The 22394-nt window shown below is 48.1% G+C and overlaps 12 non-coding genes and 1 pseudogene across 12 annotated transcripts; all 13 read right to left on the bottom strand.

Annotated features, from left to right (window-relative positions):
* Positions 1 to 4488: 4488 nt before the first annotated feature.
* Positions 4489 to 4679, bottom strand: LOC142285283 (U2 spliceosomal RNA). Its single transcript, XR_012746699.1, has one exon. It is a non-coding gene; the product is annotated as a U2 spliceosomal RNA (small nuclear RNA).
* A 1117-nt stretch (positions 4680 to 5796) lies between these two features.
* LOC142285282 (U2 spliceosomal RNA) lies at positions 5797 to 5987 on the bottom strand. Its single transcript, XR_012746698.1, has one exon. It is a non-coding gene; the product is annotated as a U2 spliceosomal RNA (small nuclear RNA).
* Positions 5988 to 7104: 1117 nt separating this feature from the next.
* LOC142285281 (U2 spliceosomal RNA) lies at positions 7105 to 7295 on the bottom strand. Its single transcript, XR_012746697.1, has one exon. It is a non-coding gene; the product is annotated as a U2 spliceosomal RNA (small nuclear RNA).
* A 1117-nt stretch (positions 7296 to 8412) lies between these two features.
* On the bottom strand, positions 8413 to 8603 carry LOC142285216 (U2 spliceosomal RNA). The gene has a single exon (XR_012746644.1). It is a non-coding gene; the product is annotated as a U2 spliceosomal RNA (small nuclear RNA).
* Positions 8604 to 9720: 1117 nt separating this feature from the next.
* Positions 9721 to 9911, bottom strand: LOC142285279 (U2 spliceosomal RNA). Its single transcript, XR_012746695.1, has one exon. It is a non-coding gene; the product is annotated as a U2 spliceosomal RNA (small nuclear RNA).
* Positions 9912 to 11028: 1117 nt separating this feature from the next.
* LOC142285278 (U2 spliceosomal RNA) lies at positions 11029 to 11219 on the bottom strand. The gene has a single exon (XR_012746694.1). It is a non-coding gene; the product is annotated as a U2 spliceosomal RNA (small nuclear RNA).
* Positions 11220 to 12336: 1117 nt separating this feature from the next.
* On the bottom strand, positions 12337 to 12527 carry LOC142285277 (U2 spliceosomal RNA). The gene has a single exon (XR_012746693.1). It is a non-coding gene; the product is annotated as a U2 spliceosomal RNA (small nuclear RNA).
* Positions 12528 to 13644: 1117 nt separating this feature from the next.
* On the bottom strand, positions 13645 to 13840 carry LOC142285238 (U2 spliceosomal RNA). The gene has a single exon (XR_012746663.1). It is a non-coding gene; the product is annotated as a U2 spliceosomal RNA (small nuclear RNA).
* A 1915-nt stretch (positions 13841 to 15755) lies between these two features.
* Positions 15756 to 15946, bottom strand: LOC142285276 (U2 spliceosomal RNA). Its single transcript, XR_012746692.1, has one exon. It is a non-coding gene; the product is annotated as a U2 spliceosomal RNA (small nuclear RNA).
* Positions 15947 to 17063: 1117 nt separating this feature from the next.
* LOC142285275 (U2 spliceosomal RNA) lies at positions 17064 to 17254 on the bottom strand. The gene has a single exon (XR_012746691.1). It is a non-coding gene; the product is annotated as a U2 spliceosomal RNA (small nuclear RNA).
* A 1117-nt stretch (positions 17255 to 18371) lies between these two features.
* LOC142285274 (U2 spliceosomal RNA) lies at positions 18372 to 18562 on the bottom strand. The gene has a single exon (XR_012746690.1). It is a non-coding gene; the product is annotated as a U2 spliceosomal RNA (small nuclear RNA).
* A 1117-nt stretch (positions 18563 to 19679) lies between these two features.
* On the bottom strand, positions 19680 to 19882 carry LOC142285247 (U2 spliceosomal RNA; annotated as a pseudogene).
* A 1293-nt stretch (positions 19883 to 21175) lies between these two features.
* On the bottom strand, positions 21176 to 21366 carry LOC142285273 (U2 spliceosomal RNA). Its single transcript, XR_012746689.1, has one exon. It is a non-coding gene; the product is annotated as a U2 spliceosomal RNA (small nuclear RNA).
* Between the last annotated feature and the right edge of the window lie 1028 nt (positions 21367 to 22394).

Below are 22394 nucleotides of genomic sequence, written 5' to 3'. Positions count from 1 at the left end.
GTGCTGCTTGGGCCACCACAACTTCGAAACCGTGCTGTTGTACCTGGATGACGTCATAGTCTACTCCAAGACTTATGAAGACCACCTGAAGCACTTAGCAGAAGTGTTCGAGTCTTTGTCAAAATATGGCCTGAAGATCAAGCCGTCCAAATGTCACCTCTTGAAGCCAAAGGTACAGTACCTGGGTCATGTGGTCAGCGCAGAAGGTGTGGCACCTGATCCGGAGAAAGTCACCGTAATCAAGGACTGGCCAAGACCCACCACGGTAAAGGAGGTGCGGCAGTTCCTTGGGCTGGTGGGCTACTACCGAAGGTTCATTGATGGTTTCACCAAGATAGCAGCGCCCCTTCAAGATCTCCTGGTGGGCCAACCAAAGCAGGCTAAGAAGCAGAGCCCTCCATTTGAATGGAGCAGCCAACTAGAAACCTCCTTTGTCCAGCTGAAAGGGGCTCTCACGGGAGAAGAAATTCTGGCCTACCCTGACTACAGCCAGCCGTTTGTACTGTATACAGACGCCAGCAACGTGGGCCTGGGAGCCGTTTTGTCCCAGGTGCAGGGAGGCAGGGAGAAGGTGATAGCGTACGCCAGTAGGAAGCTTCGGCCCACAGAAAGGAATCCAGAAAATTACAGTTCCTTCAAGCTGGAGTTCCTCGCTATTGTTTGGGCAGTGACTGAACGCTTCAAACACTATCTGGCGTCGGCCAAGTTCACCATCTTCACGGACAACAATCCGTTGACACACCTGGCAACAGCCAAGTTAGGGGCGTTGGAACAGCGATGGATGGCCCGGCTGTCTAACTTTGACTTTACCATCAAGTACCGGGCTGGCAAGAAGAATAACAATGCTGATGCGCTGTCCAGAATGCCTCACTTACCCGAATCTGGAGAAGACCTGGATGAACTCGAAGAGATAGAGTTACCGGCTTTCCATCATCAGGGCGTTTCCCAGTGTGAGCATGCTGTGGGAGTGAAGCGCTCGAGCCAACACGAGGTCCCGGTTAACCCATTACTCCACCATAATTGGGAAGAGACACAGAACGGTGACCCGGCGGTGCGATTGGTCAAAGAAAAGCTAGCACAAGCTGAGACTCATCTTGGTCCAGATGCTCCAGAAGAAGCCCAGCAGTTGTGGAAAGAGAGGGGACGACTGTTCACCTACCAAGGCAAGCTCTGCAAGAGACACGTCAACTGGCGAACAAATGAACTTGTCTGGCAGATCGTGGTTCCGCAGAGGGATGCTCCAATGGTCCTAGCAGCTTATCATGATAACGCAGGCCACTTTGGGTGGAAGAAGTTGGAGGCCCTACTCCGTGATCGGTTCTATTGGGTGCACATGAGAAAGGTGATCGAGAAGTGGTGCCGAGACTGTGGCCCGTGTAACCTGAGGCGGAAGGATGATGCCAGCCAAAGGTCTCCCCTACAGCCAATTGTTACGAAGCAGCCCCTGGAGTTGGTGGCCCTGGACCACGTGAAGTTAACACCAAGCCGGTCAGGCTATGTGTACGCCCTCACAATTGTGGACCATTACTCTCGTTTCCTGGTAGTAGTGCCTGTGAAGGACCAGACAGCCAGAACAGCAGCTAAAGCGTTCCAGGCATCCTTTTGCCGGCCTCACGGTTATCCGGAAAGGGTACTGACCGATCAAGGCCCTGCGTTCGAGGCGGAGGTGTTCCAAGAGTTTTGTAACATGTACGGTTGTAAGAAAATCAGAACAACACCGTACCACCCCCAAACCAATGGACTGTGCGAGAAAATGAACCATGTGGTTATTGATATGCTGAAGACTCTACCTCTGGAAGAAAGGAACCAATGGCCAGAGAAGCTGCCAGATCTGGTCGACCTGTACAACCATATCCCAGTAAATTCGACCAACTGCAGCCCCGCTTACCTGATGCGAGCCAGACCTGGCAGGTTGCCTGTAGACTTTGAGATGGGGACTGTGTCGCCTGAGGCGGTTCAAGAAATAGAGGATTGGGATGCAGAACGGCAGCAGCAGTACCGTAAGGTCCAGGAATGCGTAGAGAGGAGCCTGTCTCAAGCCAGAACAAGACAAGAGCAGCAGTACAATCAAACGGCCCCAGCAACTCCCTTAGCACCTGGAGAACAAGTCCTCAAGAAGAAGCGGAGGACGCATAAATTGGATGATCAGTGGGAGAACGAGCCCTACACCATTATCCCCTCCAACTTTGACAACAGTAAGGTGTGCCTCATAAGCAAGGACGAAGGCAAGACTTGTCAAGCAATATCCAGAGACCGCCTGAAGACGTGCCCTGAGCGGTGCAAAGTTCAAAGGGAAGTGGAGGAAGTTCGAGAAGAAGGGGAAGAGATGATACAAACGATCCTCGGCAAATTCCCCAAGACTTGGACCCGCATAAATGGTGCCGTAGTGGTACCGGTCCTGACGTTCCCACAGTTGGTCGAGCCAGAAACAGAACAGGTTCCGGATCCACCCAAAGAACCGTCCGCCCCGACACGCGGTGACACGCCAGCAGTGGAACAGGAGGATCAACCCCCTGTCAGTGGTGAACCTGTCATACCCTTGGCGACTCCTAGACCACATAGGCAATCATCATGCATACCTATTGGGGTTAGGCCTACCGGTAGTGCTGAGATAGGAGACACACTAAGTAGTCAGGGACAAACACCAGAGCTACGCAGGTCTCAACGCAGCACTCGGGGACAACCCCCTCTAAGGTATAGGGAATCAACTATATAAAGAAAGAGTATTTATTAGAATGTAAATAGTTATGTGAAAAGTCTGTAATGTCGTGTACAAAATGTTTTTTTTTGTGATTGCGAAATTGGACAATTGGGCCACTGGACTATGGGTGGCCAACACCTAAATTGTTTATAGTTAGCACCAGTGTGCTCAACACCCCTGAAGAAAAACCCGTCCGGCGTGCATAGAGTGGGGTCATCAATGCTCTGACGCACGCCCAGAGCCTACGTTGGGGGTTTTATCGCGGCGGGTCCCCCATGGAGCAGTGTAATGGACACCCGGCAGGGAGCCACACTGGACTCTTATAGTACTGTTTGAATTTGTAACGTTAAAGAGAATGTGCCTCCCATATTGGGATGAAATGTATGACATGTTATGTTTTGTTTCCACAGTCCGGGAGTACTGAATTTAACTAAGGGGGAGTGTGGCGCCCTAGGACCTGGTCACCACAACAGCATTGCCCTCTCAAAGGGTTAATGCTGAGCCTGGAGGTAATTGGGAGATCCATTGGCCAGCAGGTTTAACACCCAACACAGTTCTCCCTCCGGCCAGCAGGGGGAGCTCTGAACCTGGAATTCCAGGGAGCCTTCCTCTACCTGACCAGAGGGAGGAAGTGGAGTCAGTCTGAAGGGAGTAGTGAAAGTGAACAGACGCAGAGTGAGCTGTCCTGTGAATCTGGGGCCTGGAGCTGGAGCAGCTTGGCCCAGAGAAGCAGGAATAGCTGAGAGGCAGCAGAGAGACTCAGACATCGGAGTCTGTGGTTGCCAGGGTATAAAATCCGTCCCTGGTAGCCGAGTCCGAAGGGCAGGAGAGCTGCAAGCCCCTGGCCCAGAAACATCCAAGGTACAGCTGCAGCATCAGGGCCCGGTGTGGACTCCAGCGGAGAAGCACCAGAGAGAGGGTCTGCGCAGCCACCTACAGAAAGAAGGGACGTGCCATCGGTCCCAGCAGCGAAGAGGGCCATTGCTGGATTCAGAGAAGCAGGGTCCTATCATCACAAAGCAAAGTACAGGAGTAGGCCTCATACTCAGCTGGCCAGAAAGATCATCCCAAGTACTTCCAGGCCGACCGGATCCCCATCACCACCTGTAACGGTCTCCCAGGACTGGACTGTTCCCAGAGTAAAAGAGGAGAAGGTAAAGAGACTGTTGTTTGTGCCTGGTTCTTTCCTCGCCTGTCGGCCCTGCACCGTGTTAGCCACACAACACCATAGACTTTCACGGGCACCAACTGTATCCCGGGGCATCGCTCCACCTGTGGGGAGCAGTAACATCATAGCCGCCATAACATCACCCCGGAGTTCTCCCATAGCAGCGGCGGCTTAATAGCCGCATACCACAGGTGGCGTCACGAACATTAACTTCAACTCATCAGCCACATATTCAACTGACACCCACCAGGGCCACGGAGCCGGGCCCAGCCACCACTGACTACCACCGGACTAGTCCGGCCCGGCACCGGGTGTCCCCTAGCCCTGGGGTGGGCGAGTCACCAATTGTAGATCCTCTCACACCTGTGGTCACTGCAGCATCTGACTCCACTTTGTCCAAAAGGGATCTATTCCATTCAATTACACATGATCTAGATTAGACTGACAACAAGATACTGCACGGGACATAGCAGAGTTGGTGAAGTTGAGTGGTGATGAGTTTGCTATTTGGATGAATAAAGCAAGTAAAAAGTGTGTTAGATAAAAATTCATTTCAATTCGCTAATCGGGCTAATATGAATCAGGTGAATCGAGTTCTGCTTTTGGAAACTGGGTTAAGAAGGGGTGCACCGTTCCTGGAGGTACTGCAATACCAGGTCAATGCGTGGAGTGGACAGAGCAAGCTCTTTTTCCATCTCCCTGTTCTAAAAATCCATTTAATATATGGTCCCCAGATAGGGGACGTATCAGATATTAAACTGATAAGAACAGATACTACACTTGATCTTAGCCAAAAGGCCGAGAAGCGATAACCAGAATTGGTTTGGGCCTCGAGTGGCACCCTGGCCTATGCCGGACACATCTTAGGGAGAGAGAGCGAGAGGGAGACAAACCCACGCCTACACAAGACATTTTGTCACCCAAGCCAACCCTTGAAAAGGCTGCTTTGCAGAGCAAAAACAAGAAGAATGGTGCGTTTTGCAGCCGCCGCCCACTGCAATGAATCTGAATAACTCCTCCTTTAGGGCGCAAGCAACTCCCCTCCCCCTTGCAGTCTTTCCAATTCACGATACAAAAAGACGGACAGGACAGGTTGCCTGACTTTCCGTCACTGCCACCCTTTGCCATCCTTACCCGTAGAAAGCCCTTTCATCATCCCCAAACCCTAATCTTTTCCCTTTCCTTCCCAGCCCCCAAACCCTGCCCTCTGTACCTTTCTCACCACCCGCTTCCCTTCTCCTGTCATCCCCCTACCACCCGGGAAAAAAAGAGATTGCCCCCTCCTTCCACTAGCCCACCCTCCCACCCAAAGAACAACTTCTTCTGCGCAGCTTGTTTTCTAGGCAGCAGCGCTATTGTGATGTCATCGGGGGGCATTGTGACAAGCCGCCAGTGTTCCGTCTCTTCATGTTGTGCACTGTTCAAACCGAAAATACATCAACAGGCAGGCTACAGAAAAGCTTACTAACAAAGGTTAGAGAGGGGCTTTCTCAGAGGGCTTTTTACAGTTTGTCTATTCCCAATTAGCCGGTTTAGTATACTTAATGAAAGTACTAATTCTTTCATAGGCCGCCCATTCTTAGTATTTGACGTTCAGGTAACAACAGGTAACTTTATTTGGAGTGGAAGCAGAGAGATAACACCAGATGCCAATTGTAGATCCTCTCACACCTGTGGTCACTGCAGCATCTGACTCCACTTTGTCCAAAAGGGATCTATTCCATTCAATTACACATGATCTAGATTAGACTGACAACAAGATACTGCACGGGACATAGCAGAGTTGGTGAAGTTGAGTGGTGATGAGTTTGCTATTTGGATGAATAAAGCAAGTAAAAAGTGTGTTAGATAAAAATTCATTTCAATTCGCTAATCGGGCTAATATGAATCAGGTGAATCGAGTTCTGCTTTTGGAAACTGGGTTAAGAAGGGGTGCACCGTTCCTGGAGGTACTGCAATACCAGGTCAATGCGTGGAGTGGACAGAGCAAGCTCTTTTTCCATCTCCCTGTTCTAAAAATCCATTTAATATATGGTCCCCAGATAGGGGACGTATCAGATATTAAACTGATAAGAACAGATACTACACTTGATCTTAGCCAAAAGGCCGAGAAGCGATAACCAGAATTGGTTTGGGCCTCGAGTGGCACCCTGGCCTATGCCGGACACATCTTAGGGAGAGAGAGCGAGAGGGAGACAAACCCACGCCTACACAAGACATTTTGTCACCCAAGCCAACCCTTGAAAAGGCTGCTTTGCAGAGCAAAAACAAGAAGAATGGTGCGTTTTGCAGCCGCCGCCCACTGCAATGAATCTGAATAACTCCTCCTTTAGGGCGCAAGCAACTCCCCTCCCCCTTGCAGTCTTTCCAATTCACGATACAAAAAGACGGACAGGACAGGTTGCCTGACTTTCCGTCACTGCCACCCTTTGCCATCCTTACCCGTAGAAAGCCCTTTCATCATCCCCAAACCCTAATCTTTTCCCTTTCCTTCCCAGCCCCCAAACCCTGCCCTCTGTACCTTTCTCACCACCCGCTTCCCTTCTCCTGTCATCCCCCTACCACCCGGGAAAAAAAGAGATTGCCCCCTCCTTCCACTAGCCCACCCTCCCACCCAAAGAACAACTTCTTCTGCGCAGCTTGTTTTCTAGGCAGCAGCGCTATTGTGATGTCATCGGGGGGCATTGTGACAAGCCGCCAGTGTTCCGTCTCTTCATGTTGTGCACTGTTCAAACCGAAAATACATCAACAGGCAGGCTACAGAAAAGCTTACTAACAAAGGTTAGAGAGGGGCTTTCTCAGAGGGCTTTTTACAGTTTGTCTATTCCCAATTAGCCGGTTTAGTATACTTAATGAAAGTACTAATTCTTTCATAGGCCGCCCATTCTTAGTATTTGACGTTCAGGTAACAACAGGTAACTTTATTTGGAGTGGAAGCAGAGAGATAACACCAGATGCCAATTGTAGATCCTCTCACACCTGTGGTCACTGCAGCATCTGACTCCACTTTGTCCAAAAGGGATCTATTCCATTCAATTACACATGATCTAGATTAGACTGACAACAAGATACTGCACGGGACATAGCAGAGTTGGTGAAGTTGAGTGGTGATGAGTTTGCTATTTGGATGAATAAAGCAAGTAAAAAGTGTGTTAGATAAAAATTCATTTCAATTCGCTAATCGGGCTAATATGAATCAGGTGAATCGAGTTCTGCTTTTGGAAACTGGGTTAAGAAGGGGTGCACCGTTCCTGGAGGTACTGCAATACCAGGTCAATGCGTGGAGTGGACAGAGCAAGCTCTTTTTCCATCTCCCTGTTCTAAAAATCCATTTAATATATGGTCCCCAGATAGGGGACGTATCAGATATTAAACTGATAAGAACAGATACTACACTTGATCTTAGCCAAAAGGCCGAGAAGCGATAACCAGAATTGGTTTGGGCCTCGAGTGGCACCCTGGCCTATGCCGGACACATCTTAGGGAGAGAGAGCGAGAGGGAGACAAACCCACGCCTACACAAGACATTTTGTCACCCAAGCCAACCCTTGAAAAGGCTGCTTTGCAGAGCAAAAACAAGAAGAATGGTGCGTTTTGCAGCCGCCGCCCACTGCAATGAATCTGAATAACTCCTCCTTTAGGGCGCAAGCAACTCCCCTCCCCCTTGCAGTCTTTCCAATTCACGATACAAAAAGACGGACAGGACAGGTTGCCTGACTTTCCGTCACTGCCACCCTTTGCCATCCTTACCCGTAGAAAGCCCTTTCATCATCCCCAAACCCTAATCTTTTCCCTTTCCTTCCCAGCCCCCAAACCCTGCCCTCTGTACCTTTCTCACCACCCGCTTCCCTTCTCCTGTCATCCCCCTACCACCCGGGAAAAAAAGAGATTGCCCCCTCCTTCCACTAGCCCACCCTCCCACCCAAAGAACAACTTCTTCTGCGCAGCTTGTTTTCTAGGCAGCAGCGCTATTGTGATGTCATCGGGGGGCATTGTGACAAGCCGCCAGTGTTCCGTCTCTTCATGTTGTGCACTGTTCAAACCGAAAATACATCAACAGGCAGGCTACAGAAAAGCTTACTAACAAAGGTTAGAGAGGGGCTTTCTCAGAGGGCTTTTTACAGTTTGTCTATTCCCAATTAGCCGGTTTAGTATACTTAATGAAAGTACTAATTCTTTCATAGGCCGCCCATTCTTAGTATTTGACGTTCAGGTAACAACAGGTAACTTTATTTGGAGTGGAAGCAGAGAGATAACACCAGATGCCAATTGTAGATCCTCTCACACCTGTGGTCACTGCAGCATCTGACTCCACTTTGTCCAAAAGGGATCTATTCCATTCAATTACACATGATCTAGATTAGACTGACAACAAGATACTGCACGGGACATAGCAGAGTTGGTGAAGTTGAGTGGTGATGAGTTTGCTATTTGGATGAATAAAGCAAGTAAAAAGTGTGTTAGATAAAAATTCATTTCAATTCGCTAATCGGGCTAATATGAATCAGGTGAATCGAGTTCTGCTTTTGGAAACTGGGTTAAGAAGGGGTGCACCGTTCCTGGAGGTACTGCAATACCAGGTCAATGCGTGGAGTGGACAGAGCAAGCTGTTTTTCCATCTCCCTGTTCTAAAAATCCATTTAATATATGGTCCCCAGATAGGGGACGTATCAGATATTAAACTGATAAGAACAGATACTACACTTGATCTTAGCCAAAAGGCCGAGAAGCGATAACCAGAATTGGTTTGGGCCTCGAGTGGCACCCTGGCCTATGCCGGACACATCTTAGGGAGAGAGAGCGAGAGGGAGACAAACCCACGCCTACACAAGACATTTTGTCACCCAAGCCAACCCTTGAAAAGGCTGCTTTGCAGAGCAAAAACAAGAAGAATGGTGCGTTTTGCAGCCGCCGCCCACTGCAATGAATCTGAATAACTCCTCCTTTAGGGCGCAAGCAACTCCCCTCCCCCTTGCAGTCTTTCCAATTCACGATACAAAAAGACGGACAGGACAGGTTGCCTGACTTTCCGTCACTGCCACCCTTTGCCATCCTTACCCGTAGAAAGCCCTTTCATCATCCCCAAACCCTAATCTTTTCCCTTTCCTTCCCAGCCCCCAAACCCTGCCCTCTGTACCTTTCTCACCACCCGCTTCCCTTCTCCTGTCATCCCCCTACCACCCGGGAAAAAAAGAGATTGCCCCCTCCTTCCACTAGCCCACCCTCCCACCCAAAGAACAACTTCTTCTGCGCAGCTTGTTTTCTAGGCAGCAGCGCTATTGTGATGTCATCGGGGGGCATTGTGACAAGCCGCCAGTGTTCCGTCTCTTCATGTTGTGCACTGTTCAAACCGAAAATACATCAACAGGCAGGCTACAGAAAAGCTTACTAACAAAGGTTAGAGAGGGGCTTTCTCAGAGGGCTTTTTACAGTTTGTCTATTCCCAATTAGCCGGTTTAGTATACTTAATGAAAGTACTAATTCTTTCATAGGCCGCCCATTCTTAGTATTTGACGTTCAGGTAACAACAGGTAACTTTATTTGGAGTGGAAGCAGAGAGATAACACCAGATGCCAATTGTAGATCCTCTCACACCTGTGGTCACTGCAGCATCTGACTCCACTTTGTCCAAAAGGGATCTATTCCATTCAATTACACATGATCTAGATTAGACTGACAACAAGATACTGCACGGGACATAGCAGAGTTGGTGAAGTTGAGTGGTGATGAGTTTGCTATTTGGATGAATAAAGCAAGTAAAAAGTGTGTTAGATAAAAATTCATTTCAATTCGCTAATCGGGCTAATATGAATCAGGTGAATCGAGTTCTGCTTTTGGAAACTGGGTTAAGAAGGGGTGCACCGTTCCTGGAGGTACTGCAATACCAGGTCAATGCGTGGAGTGGACAGAGCAAGCTCTTTTTCCATCTCCCTGTTCTAAAAATCCATTTAATATATGGTCCCCAGATAGGGGACGTATCAGATATTAAACTGATAAGAACAGATACTACACTTGATCTTAGCCAAAAGGCCGAGAAGCGATAACCAGAATTGGTTTGGGCCTCGAGTGGCACCCTGGCCTATGCCGGACACATCTTAGGGAGAGAGAGCGAGAGGGAGACAAACCCACGCCTACACAAGACATTTTGTCACCCAAGCCAACCCTTGAAAAGGCTGCTTTGCAGAGCAAAAACAAGAAGAATGGTGCGTTTTGCAGCCGCCGCCCACTGCAATGAATCTGAATAACTCCTCCTTTAGGGCGCAAACAACTCCCCTCCCCCTTGCAGTCTTTCCAATTCACGATACAAAAAGACGGACAGGACAGGTTGCCTGACTTTCCGTCACTGCCACCCTTTGCCATCCTTACCCGTAGAAAGCCCTTTCATCATCCCCAAACCCTAATCTTTTCCCTTTCCTTCCCAGCCCCCAAACCCTGCCCTCTGTACCTTTCTCACCACCCGCTTCCCTTCTCCTGTCATCCCCCTACCACCCGGGAAAAAAAGAGATTGCCCCCTCCTTCCACTAGCCCACCCTCCCACCCAAAGAACAACTTCTTCTGCGCAGCTTGTTTTCTAGGCAGCAGCGCTATTGTGATGTCATCGGGGGGCATTGTGACAAGCCGCCAGTGTTCCGTCTCTTCATGTTGTGCACTGTTCAAACCGAAAATACATCAACAGGCAGGCTACAGAAAAGCTTACTAACAAAGGTTAGAGAGGGGCTTTCTCAGAGGGCTTTTTACAGTTTGTCTATTCCCAATTAGCCGGTTTAGTATACTTAATGAAAGTACTAATTCTTTCATAGGCCGCCCATTCTTAGTATTTGACGTTCAGGTAACAACAGGTAACTTTATTTGGAGTGGAAGCAGAGAGATAACACCAGATGCCAATTGTAGATCCTCTCACACCTGTGGTCACTGCAGCATCTGACTCCACTTTGTCCAAAAGGGATCTATTCCATTCAATTACACATGATCTAGATTAGACTGACAACAAGATACTGCACGGGACATAGCAGAGTTGGTGAAGTTGAGTGGTGATGAGTTTGCTATTTGGATGAATAAAGCAAGTAAAAAGTGTGTTAGATAAAAATTCATTTCAATTCGCTAATCGGGCTAATATGAATCAGGTGAATCGAGTTCTGCTTTTGGAAACTGGGTTAAGAAGGGGTGCACCGTTCCTGGAGGTACTGCAATACCAGGTCAATGCGTGGAGTGGACAGAGCAAGCTCTTTTTCCATCTCCCTGTTCTAAAAATCCATTTAATATATGGTCCCCAGATAGGGGACGTATCAGATATTAAACTGATAAGAACAGATACTACACTTGATCTTAGCCAAAAGGCCGAGAAGCGATAACCAGAATTGGTTTGGGCCTCGAGTGGCACCCTGGCCTATGCCGGACACATCTTAGGGAGAGAGAGCGAGAGGGAGACAAACCCACGCCTACACAAGACATTTTGTCACCCAAGCCAACCCTTGAAAAGGCTGCTTTGCAGAGCAAAAACAAGAAGAATGGTGCGTTTTGCAGCCGCCGCCCACTGCAATGAATCTGAATAACTCCTCCTTTAGGGCGCAAGCAACTCCCCTCCCCCTTGCAGTCTTTCCAATTCACGATACAAAAAGACGGACAGGACAGGTTGCCTGACTTTCCGTCACTGCCACCCTTTGCCATCCTTACCCGTAGAAAGCCCTTTCATCATCCCCAAACCCTAATCTTTTCCCTTTCCTTCCCAGCCCCCAAACCCTGCCCTCTGTACCTTTCTCACCACCCGCTTCCCTTCTCCTGTCATCCCCCTACCACCCGGGAAAAAAAGAGATTGCCCCCTCCTTCCACTAGCCCACCCTCCCACCCAAAGAACAACTTCTTCTGCGCAGCTTGTTTTCTAGGCAGCAGCGCTATTGTGATGTCATCGGGGGGCATTGTGACAAGCCGCCAGTGTTCCGTCTCTTCATGTTGTGCACTGTTCAAACCGAAAATACATCAACAGGCAGGCTACAGAAAAGCTTACTAACAAAGGTTAGAGAGGGGCTTTCTCAGAGGGCTTTTTACAGTTTGTCTATTCCCAATTAGCCGGTTTAGTATACTTAATGAAAGTACTAATTCTTTCATAGGCCGCCCATTCTTAGTATTTGACGTTCAGGTAACAACAGGTAACTTTATTTGGAGTGGAAGCAGAGAGATAACACCAGATGCCAATTGTAGATCCTCTCACACCTGTGGTCACTGCAGCATCTGACTCCACTTTGTCCAAAAGGGATCTATTCCATTCAATTACACATGATCTAGATTAGACTGACAACAAGATACTGCACGGGACATAGCAGAGTTGGTGAAGTTGAGTGGTGATGAGTTTGCTATTTGGATGAATAAAGCAAGTAAAAAGTGTGTTAGATAAAAATTCATTTCAATTCGCTAATCGGGCTAATATGAATCAGGTGAATCGAGTTCTGCTTTTGGAAACTGGGTTAAGAAGGGGTGCACCGTTCCTGGAGGTACTGCAATACCAGGTCAATGCGTGGAGTGGACAGAGCAAGCTCTTTTTCCATCTCCCTGTTCTAAAAATCCATTTAATATATGGTCCCCAGATAGGGGACGTATCAGATATTAAACTGATAAGAACAGATACTACACTTGATCTTAGCCAAAAGGCCGAGAAGCGATAACCAGAATTGGTTTGGGCCTCGAGTGGCACCCTGGCCTATGCCGGACACATCTTAGGGAGAGAGAGCGAGAGGGAGACAAACCCACGCCTACACAAGACATTTTGTCACCCAAGCCAACCCTTGAAAAGGCTGCTTTGCAGAGCAAAAACAAGAAGAATGGTGCGTTTTGCAGCCGCCGCCCACTGCAATGAATCTGAATAACTCCTCCTTTAGGGCGCAAGCAACTCCCCTCCCCCTTGCAGTCTTTCCAATTCACGATACAAAAAGACGGACAGGACAGGTTGCCTGACTTTCCGTCACTGCCACCCTTTGCCATCCTTACCCGTAGAAAGCCCTTTCATCATCCCCAAACCCTAATCTTTTCCCTTTCCTTCCCAGCCCCCAAACCCTGCCCTCTGTACCTTTCTCACCACCCGCTTCCCTTCTCCTGTCATCCCCCTACCACCCGGGAAAAAAAGAGATTGCCCCCTCCTTCCACTAGCCCACCCTCCCACCCAAAGAACAACTTCTTCTGCGCAGCTTGTTTTCTAGGCAGCAGCGCTATTGTGATGTCATCGGGGGGCATTGTGACAAGCCGCCAGTGTTCCGTCTCTTCATGTTGTGCACTGTTCAAACCGAAAATACATCAACAGGCAGGCTACAGAAAAGCTTACTAACAAAGGTTAGAGAGGGGCTTTCTCAGAGGGCTTTTTACAGTTTGTCTATTCCCAATTAGCCGGTTTAGTATACTTAATGAAAGTACTAATTCTTTCATAGGCCGCCCATTCTTAGTATTTGACGTTCAGGTAACAACAGGTAACTTTATTTGGAGTGGAAGCAGAGAGATAACACCAGATGCCAATTGTAGATCCTCTCACACCTGTGGTCACTGCAGCATCTGACTCCACTTTGTCCAAAAGGGATCTATTCCATTCAATTACACATGATCTAGATTAGACTGACAACAAGATACTGCACGGGACATAGCAGAGTTGGTGAAGTTGAGTGGTGATGAGTTTGCTATTTGGATGAATAAAGCAAGTAAAAAGTGTGTTAGATAAAAATTCATTTCAATTCGCTAATCGGGCTAATATGAATCAGGTGAATCGAGTTCTGCTTTTGGAAACTGGGTTAAGAAGGGGTGCACCGTTCCTGGAGGTACTGCAATACCAGGTCAATGCGTGGAGTGGACAGAGCAAGCTCTTTTTCCATCTCCCTGTTCTAAAAATCCATTTAATATATGGTCCCCAGATAGGGGACGTATCAGATATTAAACTGATAAGAACAGATTTTGATTTAATGAAGCTTTCCAAAGCACCACAAAAAATGCATGACCGAAGTCACACCAAAAACAGTGCAAAGGCTAGGATTCGTGTGGACCCCACCGTGAGGAGAGGGTCCCCAAAAATCAACCCCGTCCCTCCGAGCCAGAAGGCCACAGCAAGGGACAGGGATCTTCGGTGCTCCCCCAAGCCGAAGCCTGGTTGAGCCTTGTCGTTGCTCCCAGCGTCCACCCAGGCATCTTACCCAAGTGGAGTAGAGAGCTACTAGTTGTTGGTTTCGCAGCCGAAACTGCCCGGACCGTCAACCGGTGTTGGTTTCTCAGCCCAAGGCTAACCGGACCTCCAACCGGGTGTTGGTTTCTCAGCCGAAGCTGACCCAGACCTCCAACCGGGTGTTGGTTTCTCAGCCGAAGCTGACCCGGACCTCCAACCGGGTGTTAGTTTCTCAGCCCAAAGCTGACCAGACCTCCGACCGGGATTATAAAAATTTCCCTTCCTAGCCAGAAGGCCGGGATAGGGTAATATGCTCAAAAAGTATGAAAAGGCAAGGTACGGTGTGCTACAGAGCCCAAGGCTTGCCGGGGTCCCAAGCCAGCAAGCTCAGACTCACTCCAGGGTCGTCAGTCCTGGGGCACGTTGTACCATAGCCCCCCATCCTTACTCAGTCTAATAGCCTCGATCCTGGTAGGGCCATGTTTTCCACTAGATGAATATACTATCCACCCAGAGTACTAGCAAGCGCAACCTTCCAGTGTGCATTGTATCATTGTACTAAGGTGGCCTGGAGCTTAAACCACCTCTTCGAACAACACTACACTTGATCTTAGCCAAAAGGCCGAGAAGCGATAACCAGAATTGGTTTGGGCCTCGAGTGGCACCCTGGCCTATGCCGGACACATCTTAGGGAGAGAGAGCGAGAGGGAGACAAACCCACGCCTACACAAGACATTTTGTCACCCAAGCCAACCCTTGAAAAGGCTGCTTTGCAGAGCAAAAACAAGAAGAATGGTGCGTTTTGCAGCCGCCGCCCACTGCAATGAATCTGAATAACTCCTCCTTTAGGGCGCAAGCAACTCCCCTCCCCCTTGCAGTCTTTCCAATTCACGATACAAAAAGACGGACAGGACAGGTTGCCTGACTTTCCGTCACTGCCACCCTTTGCCATCCTTACCCGTAGAAAGCCCTTTCATCATCCCCAAACCCTAATCTTTTCCCTTTCCTTCCCAGCCCCCAAACCCTGCCCTCTGTACCTTTCTCACCACCCGCTTCCCTTCTCCTGTCATCCCCCTACCACCCGGGAAAAAAAGAGATTGCCCCCTCCTTCCACTAGCCCACCCTCCCACCCAAAGAACAACTTCTTCTGCGCAGCTTGTTTTCTAGGCAGCAGCGCTATTGTGATGTCATCGGGGGGCATTGTGACAAGCCGCCAGTGTTCCGTCTCTTCATGTTGTGCACTGTTCAAACCGAAAATACATCAACAGGCAGGCTACAGAAAAGCTTACTAACAAAGGTTAGAGAGGGGCTTTCTCAGAGGGCTTTTTACAGTTTGTCTATTCCCAATTAGCCGGTTTAGTATACTTAATGAAAGTACTAATTCTTTCATAGGCCGCCCATTCTTAGTATTTGACGTTCAGGTAACAACAGGTAACTTTATTTGGAGTGGAAGCAGAGAGATAACACCAGATGCCAATTGTAGATCCTCTCACACCTGTGGTCACTGCAGCATCTGACTCCACTTTGTCCAAAAGGGATCTATTCCATTCAATTACACATGATCTAGATTAGACTGACAACAAGATACTGCACGGGACATAGCAGAGTTGGTGAAGTTGAGTGGTGATGAGTTTGCTATTTGGATGAATAAAGCAAGTAAAAAGTGTGTTAGATAAAAATTCATTTCAATTCGCTAATCGGGCTAATATGAATCAGGTGAATCGAGTTCTGCTTTTGGAAACTGGGTTAAGAAGGGGTGCACCGTTCCTGGAGGTACTGCAATACCAGGTCAATGCGTGGAGTGGACAGAGCAAGCTCTTTTTCCATCTCCCTGTTCTAAAAATCCATTTAATATATGGTCCCCAGATAGGGGACGTATCAGATATTAAACTGATAAGAACAGATACTACACTTGATCTTAGCCAAAAGGCCGAGAAGCGATAACCAGAATTGGTTTGGGCCTCGAGTGGCACCCTGGCCTATGCCGGACACATCTTAGGGAGAGAGAGCGAGAGGGAGACAAACCCACGCCTACACAAGACATTTTGTCACCCAAGCCAACCCTTGAAAAGGCTGCTTTGCAGAGCAAAAACAAGAAGAATGGTGCGTTTTGCAGCCGCCGCCCACTGCAATGAATCTGAATAACTCCTCCTTTAGGGCGCAAGCAACTCCCCTCCCCCTTGCAGTCTTTCCAATTCACGATACAAAAAGACGGACAGGACAGGTTGCCTGACTTTCCGTCACTGCCACCCTTTGCCATCCTTACCCGTAGAAAGCCCTTTCATCATCCCCAAACCCTAATCTTTTCCCTTTCCTTCCCAGCCCCCAAACCCTGCCCTCTGTACCTTTCTCACCACCCGCTTCCCTTCTCCTGTCATCCCCCTACCACCCGGGAAAAAAAGAGATTGCCCCCTCCTTCCACTAGCCCACCCTCCCACCCAAAGAACAACTTCTTCTGCGCAGCTTGTTTTCTAGGCAGCAGCGCTATTGTGATGTCATCGGGGGGCATTGTGACAAGCCGCCAGTGTTCCGTCTCTTCATGTTGTGCACTGTTCAAACCGAAAATACATCAACAGGCAGGCTACAGAAAAGCTTACTAACAAAGGTTAGAGAGGGGCTTTCTCAGAGGGCTTTTTACAGTTTGTCTATTCCCAATTAGCCGGTTTAGTATACTTAATGAAAGTACTAATTCTTTCATAGGCCGCCCATTCTTAGTATTTGACGTTCAGGTAACAACAGGTAACTTTATTTGGAGTGGAAGCAGAGAGATAACACCAGATGCCAATTGTAGATCCTCTCACACCTGTGGTCACTGCAGCATCTGACTCCACTTTGTCCAAAAGGGATCTATTCCATTCAATTACACATGATCTAGATTAGACTGACAACAAGATACTGCACGGGACATAGCAGAGTTGGTGAAGTTGAGTGGTGATGAGTTTGCTATTTGGATGAATAAAGCAAGTAAAAAGTGTGTTAGATAAAAATTCATTTCAATTCGCTAATCGGGCTAATATGAATCAGGTGAATCGAGTTCTGCTTTTGGAAACTGGGTTAAGAAGGGGTGCACCGTTCCTGGAGGTACTGCAATACCAGGTCAATGCGTGGAGTGGACAGAGCAAGCTCTTTTTCCATCTCCCTGTTCTAAAAATCCATTTAATATATGGTCCCCAGATAGGGGACGTATCAGATATTAAACTGATAAGAACAGATACTACACTTGATCTTAGCCAAAAGGCCGAGAAGCGATAACCAGAATTGGTTTGGGCCTCGAGTGGCACCCTGGCCTATGCCGGACACATCTTAGGGAGAGAGAGCGAGAGGGAGACAAACCCACGCCTACACAAGACATTTTGTCACCCAAGCCAACCCTTGAAAAGGCTGCTTTGCAGAGCAAAAACAAGAAGAATGGTGCGTTTTGCAGCCGCCGCCCACTGCAATGAATCTGAATAACTCCTCCTTTAGGGCGCAAGCAACTCCCCTCCCCCTTGCAGTCTTTCCAATTCACGATACAAAAAGACGGACAGGACAGGTTGCCTGACTTTCCGTCACTGCCACCCTTTGCCATCCTTACCCGTAGAAAGCCCTTTCATCATCCCCAAACCCTAATCTTTTCCCTTTCCTTCCCAGCCCCCAAACCCTGCCCTCTGTACCTTTCTCACCACCCGCTTCCCTTCTCCTGTCATCCCCCTACCACCCGGGAAAAAAAGAGATTGTCCCCTCCTTCCACTAGCCCACCCTCCCACCCAAAGAACAACTTCTTCTGCGCAGCTTGTTTTCTAGGCAGCAGCGCTATTGTGATGTCATCGGGGGGCATTGTGACAAGCCGCCAGTGTTCCGTCTCTTCATGTTGTGCACTGTTCAAACCGAAAATACATCAACAGGCAGGCTACAGAAAAGCTTACTAACAAAGGTTAGAGAGGGGCTTTCTCAGAGGGCTTTTTACAGTTTGTCTATTCCCAATTAGCCGGTTTAGTATACTTAATGAAAGTACTAATTCTTTCATAGGCCGCCCATTCTTAGTATTTGACGTTCAGGTAACAACAGGTAACTTTATTTGGAGTGGAAGCAGAGAGATAACACCAGATGCCAATTGTAGATCCTCTCACACCTGTGGTCACTGCAGCATCTGACTCCACTTTGTCCAAAAGGGATCTATTCCATTCAATTACACATGATCTAGATTAGACTGACAACAAGATACTGCACGGGACATAGCAGAGTTGGTGAAGTTGAGTGGTGATGAGTTTGCTATTTGGATGAATAAAGCAAGTAAAAAGTGTGTTAGATAAAAATTCATTTCAATTCGCTAATCGGGCTAATATGAATCAGGTGAATCGAGTTCTGCTTTTGGAAACTGGGTTAAGAAGGGGTGCACCGTTCCTGGAGGTACTGCAATACCAGGTCAATGCGTGGAGTGGACAGAGCAAGCTCTTTTTCCATCTCCCTGTTCTAAAAATCCATTTAATATATGGTCCCCAGATAGGGGACGTATCAGATATTAAACTGATAAGAACAGATACTACACTTGATCTTAGCCAAAAGGCCGAGAAGCGATAACCAGAATTGGTTTGGGCCTCGAGTGGCACCCTGGCCTATGCCGGACACATCTTAGGGAGAGAGAGCGAGAGGGAGACAAACCCACGCCTACACAAGACATTTTGTCACCCAAGCCAACCCTTGAAAAGGCTGCTTTGCAGAGCAAAAACAAGAAGAATGGTGCGTTTTGCAGCCGCCGCCCACTGCAATGAATCTGAATAACTCCTCCTTTAGGGCGCAAGCAACTCCCCTCCCCCTTGCAGTCTTTCCAATTCACGATACAAAAAGACGGACAGGACAGGTTGCCTGACTTTCCGTCACTGCCACCCTTTGCCATCCTTACCCGTAGAAAGCCCTTTCATCATCCCCAAACCCTAATCTTTTCCCTTTCCTTCCCAGCCCCCAAACCCTGCCCTCTGTACCTTTCTCACCACCCGCTTCCCTTCTCCTGTCATCCCCCTACCACCCGGGAAAAAAAGAGATTGCCCCCTCCTTCCACTAGCCCACCCTCCCACCCAAAGAACAACTTCTTCTGCGCAGCTTGTTTTCTAGGCAGCAGCGCTATTGTGATGTCATCGGGGGGCATTGTGACAAGCCGCCAGTGTTCCGTCTCTTCATGTTGTGCACTGTTCAAACCGAAAATACATCAACAGGCAGGCTACAGAAAAGCTTACTAACAAAGGTTAGAGAGGGGCTTTCTCAGAGGGCTTTTTACAGTTTGTCTATTCCCAATTAGCCGGTTTAGTATACTTAATGAAAGTACTAATTCTTTCATAGGCCGCCCATTCTTAGTATTTGACGTTCAGGTAACAACAGGTAACTTTATTTGGAGTGGAAGCAGAGAGATAACACCAGATGCCAATTGTAGATCCTCTCACACCTGTGGTCACTGCAGCATCTGACTCCACTTTGTCCAAAAGGGATCTATTCCATTCAATTACACATGATCTAGATTAGACTGACAACAAGATACTGCACGGGACATAGCAGAGTTGGTGAAGTTGAGTGGTGATGAGTTTGCTATTTGGATGAATAAAGCAAGTAAAAAGTGTGTTAGATAAAAATTCATTTCAATTCGCTAATCGGGCTAATATGAATCAGGTGAATCGAGTTCTGCTTTTGGAAACTGGGTTAAGAAGGGGTGCACCGTTCCTGGAGGTACTGCAATACCAGGTCAATGCGTGGAGTGGACAGAGCAAGCTCTTTTTCCATCTCCCTGTTCTAAAAATCCATTTAATATATGGTCCCCAGATAGGGGACGTATCAGATATTAAACTGATAAGAACAGATTTTTTTTTTTTTTTTTTTTTTTTTTTTGAAGGATGAGTTTGAAAATAATAAAGTGACCGCCTCTCGTTGCCTAGGTAACTGTCCGTCACAAGAGGGCTATGACATCCTACGATGCACACTCCCCCAAGGCCAGCAGTAGTGCAATACCCTGGAACCTTTCAGCACCAACCAAGGTAGTACCCTCCCAAACTACACTTGATCTTAGCCAAAAGGCCGAGAAGCGATAACCAGAATTGGTTTGGGCCTCGAGTGGCACCCTGGCCTATGCCGGACACATCTTAGGGAGAGAGAGCGAGAGGGAGACAAACCCACGCCTACACAAGACATTTTGTCACCCAAGCCAACCCTTGAAAAGGCTGCTTTGCAGAGCAAAAACAAGAAGAATGGTGCGTTTTGCAGCCGCCGCCCACTGCAATGAATCTGAATAACTCCTCCTTTAGGGCGCAAGCAACTCCCCTCCCCCTTGCAGTCTTTCCAATTCACGATACAAAAAGACGGACAGGACAGGTTGCCTGACTTTCCGTCACTGCCACCCTTTGCCATCCTTACCCGTAGAAAGCCCTTTCATCATCCCCAAACCCTAATCTTTTCCCTTTCCTTCCCAGCCCCCAAACCCTGCCCTCTGTACCTTTCTCACCACCCGCTTCCCTTCTCCTGTCATCCCCCTACCACCCGGGAAAAAAAGAGATTGCCCCCTCCTTCCACTAGCCCACCCTCCCACCCAAAGAACAACTTCTTCTGCGCAGCTTGTTTTCTAGGCAGCAGCGCTATTGTGATGTCATCGGGGGGCATTGTGACAAGCCGCCAGTGTTCCGTCTCTTCATGTTGTGCACTGTTCAAACCGAAAATACATCAACAGGCAGGCTACAGAAAAGCTTACTAACAAAGGTTAGAGAGGGGCTTTCTCAGAGGGCTTTTTACAGTTTGTCTATTCCCAATTAGCCGGTTTAGTATACTTAATGAAAGTACTAATTCTTTCATAGGCCGCCCATTCTTAGTATTTGACGTTCAGGTAACAACAGGTAACTTTATTTGGAGTGGAAGCAGAGAGATAACACCAGATGCCAATTGTAGATCCTCTCACACCTGTGGTCACTGCAGCATCTGACTCCACTTTGTCCAAAAGGGATCTATTCCATTCAATTACACATGATCTAGATTAGACTGACAACAAGATACTGCACGGGACATAGCAGAGTTGGTGAAGTTGAGTGGTGATGAGTTTGCTATTTGGATGAATAAAGCAAGTAAAAAGTGTGTTAGATAAAAATTCATTTCAATTCGCTAATCGGGCTAATATGAATCAGGTGAATCGAGTTCTGCTTTTGGAAACTGGGTTAAGAAGGGGTGCACCGTTCCTGGAGGTACTGCAATACCAGGTCAATGCGTGGAGTGGACAGAGCAAGCTCTTTTTCCATCTCCCTGTTCTAAAAATCCATTTAATATATGGTCCCCAGATAGGGGACGTATCAGATATTAAACTGATAAGAACAGATACTACACTTGATCTTAGCCAAAAGGCCGAGAAGCGATAACCAGAATTGGTTTGGGCCTCGAGTGGCACCCTGGCCTATGCCGGACACATCTTAGGGAGAGAGAGCGAGAGGGAGACAAACCCACGCCTACACAAGACATTTTGTCACCCAAGCCAACCCTTGAAAAGGCTGCTTTGCAGAGCAAAAACAAGAAGAATGGTGCGTTTTGCAGCCGCCGCCCACTGCAATGAATCTGAATAACTCCTCCTTTAGGGCGCAAGCAACTCCCCTCCCCCTTGCAGTCTTTCCAATTCACGATACAAAAAGACGGACAGGACAGGTTGCCTGACTTTCCGTCACTGCCACCCTTTGCCATCCTTACCCGTAGAAAGCCCTTTCATCATCCCCAAACCCTAATCTTTTCCCTTTCCTTCCCAGCCCCCAAACCCTGCCCTCTGTACCTTTCTCACCACCCGCTTCCCTTCTCCTGTCATCCCCCTACCACCCGGGAAAAAAAGAGATTGCCCCCTCCTTCCACTAGCCCACCCTCCCACCCAAAGAACAACTTCTTCTGCGCAGCTTGTTTTCTAGGCAGCAGCGCTATTGTGATGTCATCGGGGGGCATTGTGACAAGCCGCCAGTGTTCCGTCTCTTCATGTTGTGCACTGTTCAAACCGAAAATACATCAACAGGCAGGCTACAGAAAAGCTTACTAACAAAGGTTAGAGAGGGGCTTTCTCAGAGGGCTTTTTACAGTTTGTCTATTCCCAATTAGCCGGTTTAGTATACTTAATGAAAGTACTAATTCTTTCATAGGCCGCCCATTCTTAGTATTTGACGTTCAGGTAACAACAGGTAACTTTATTTGGAGTGGAAGCAGAGAGATAACACCAGATGCCAATTGTAGATCCTCTCACACCTGTGGTCACTGCAGCATCTGACTCCACTTTGTCCAAAAGGGATCTATTCCATTCAATTACACATGATCTAGATTAGACTGACAACAAGATACTGCACGGGACATAGCAGAGTTGGTGAAGTTGAGTGGTGATGAGTTTGCTATTTGGATGAATAAAGCAAGTAAAA

This window comes from Anomaloglossus baeobatrachus, unplaced genomic scaffold, assembly GCF_048569485.1.
Source record: "Anomaloglossus baeobatrachus isolate aAnoBae1 unplaced genomic scaffold, aAnoBae1.hap1 Scaffold_597, whole genome shotgun sequence".
NCBI classification, from domain to species: Eukaryota; Metazoa; Chordata; class Amphibia; order Anura; family Aromobatidae; genus Anomaloglossus; species Anomaloglossus baeobatrachus.
Note: the sequence above shows the minus strand (reverse complement) of the source record. Positions and strands in the feature narration are given on the sequence as shown.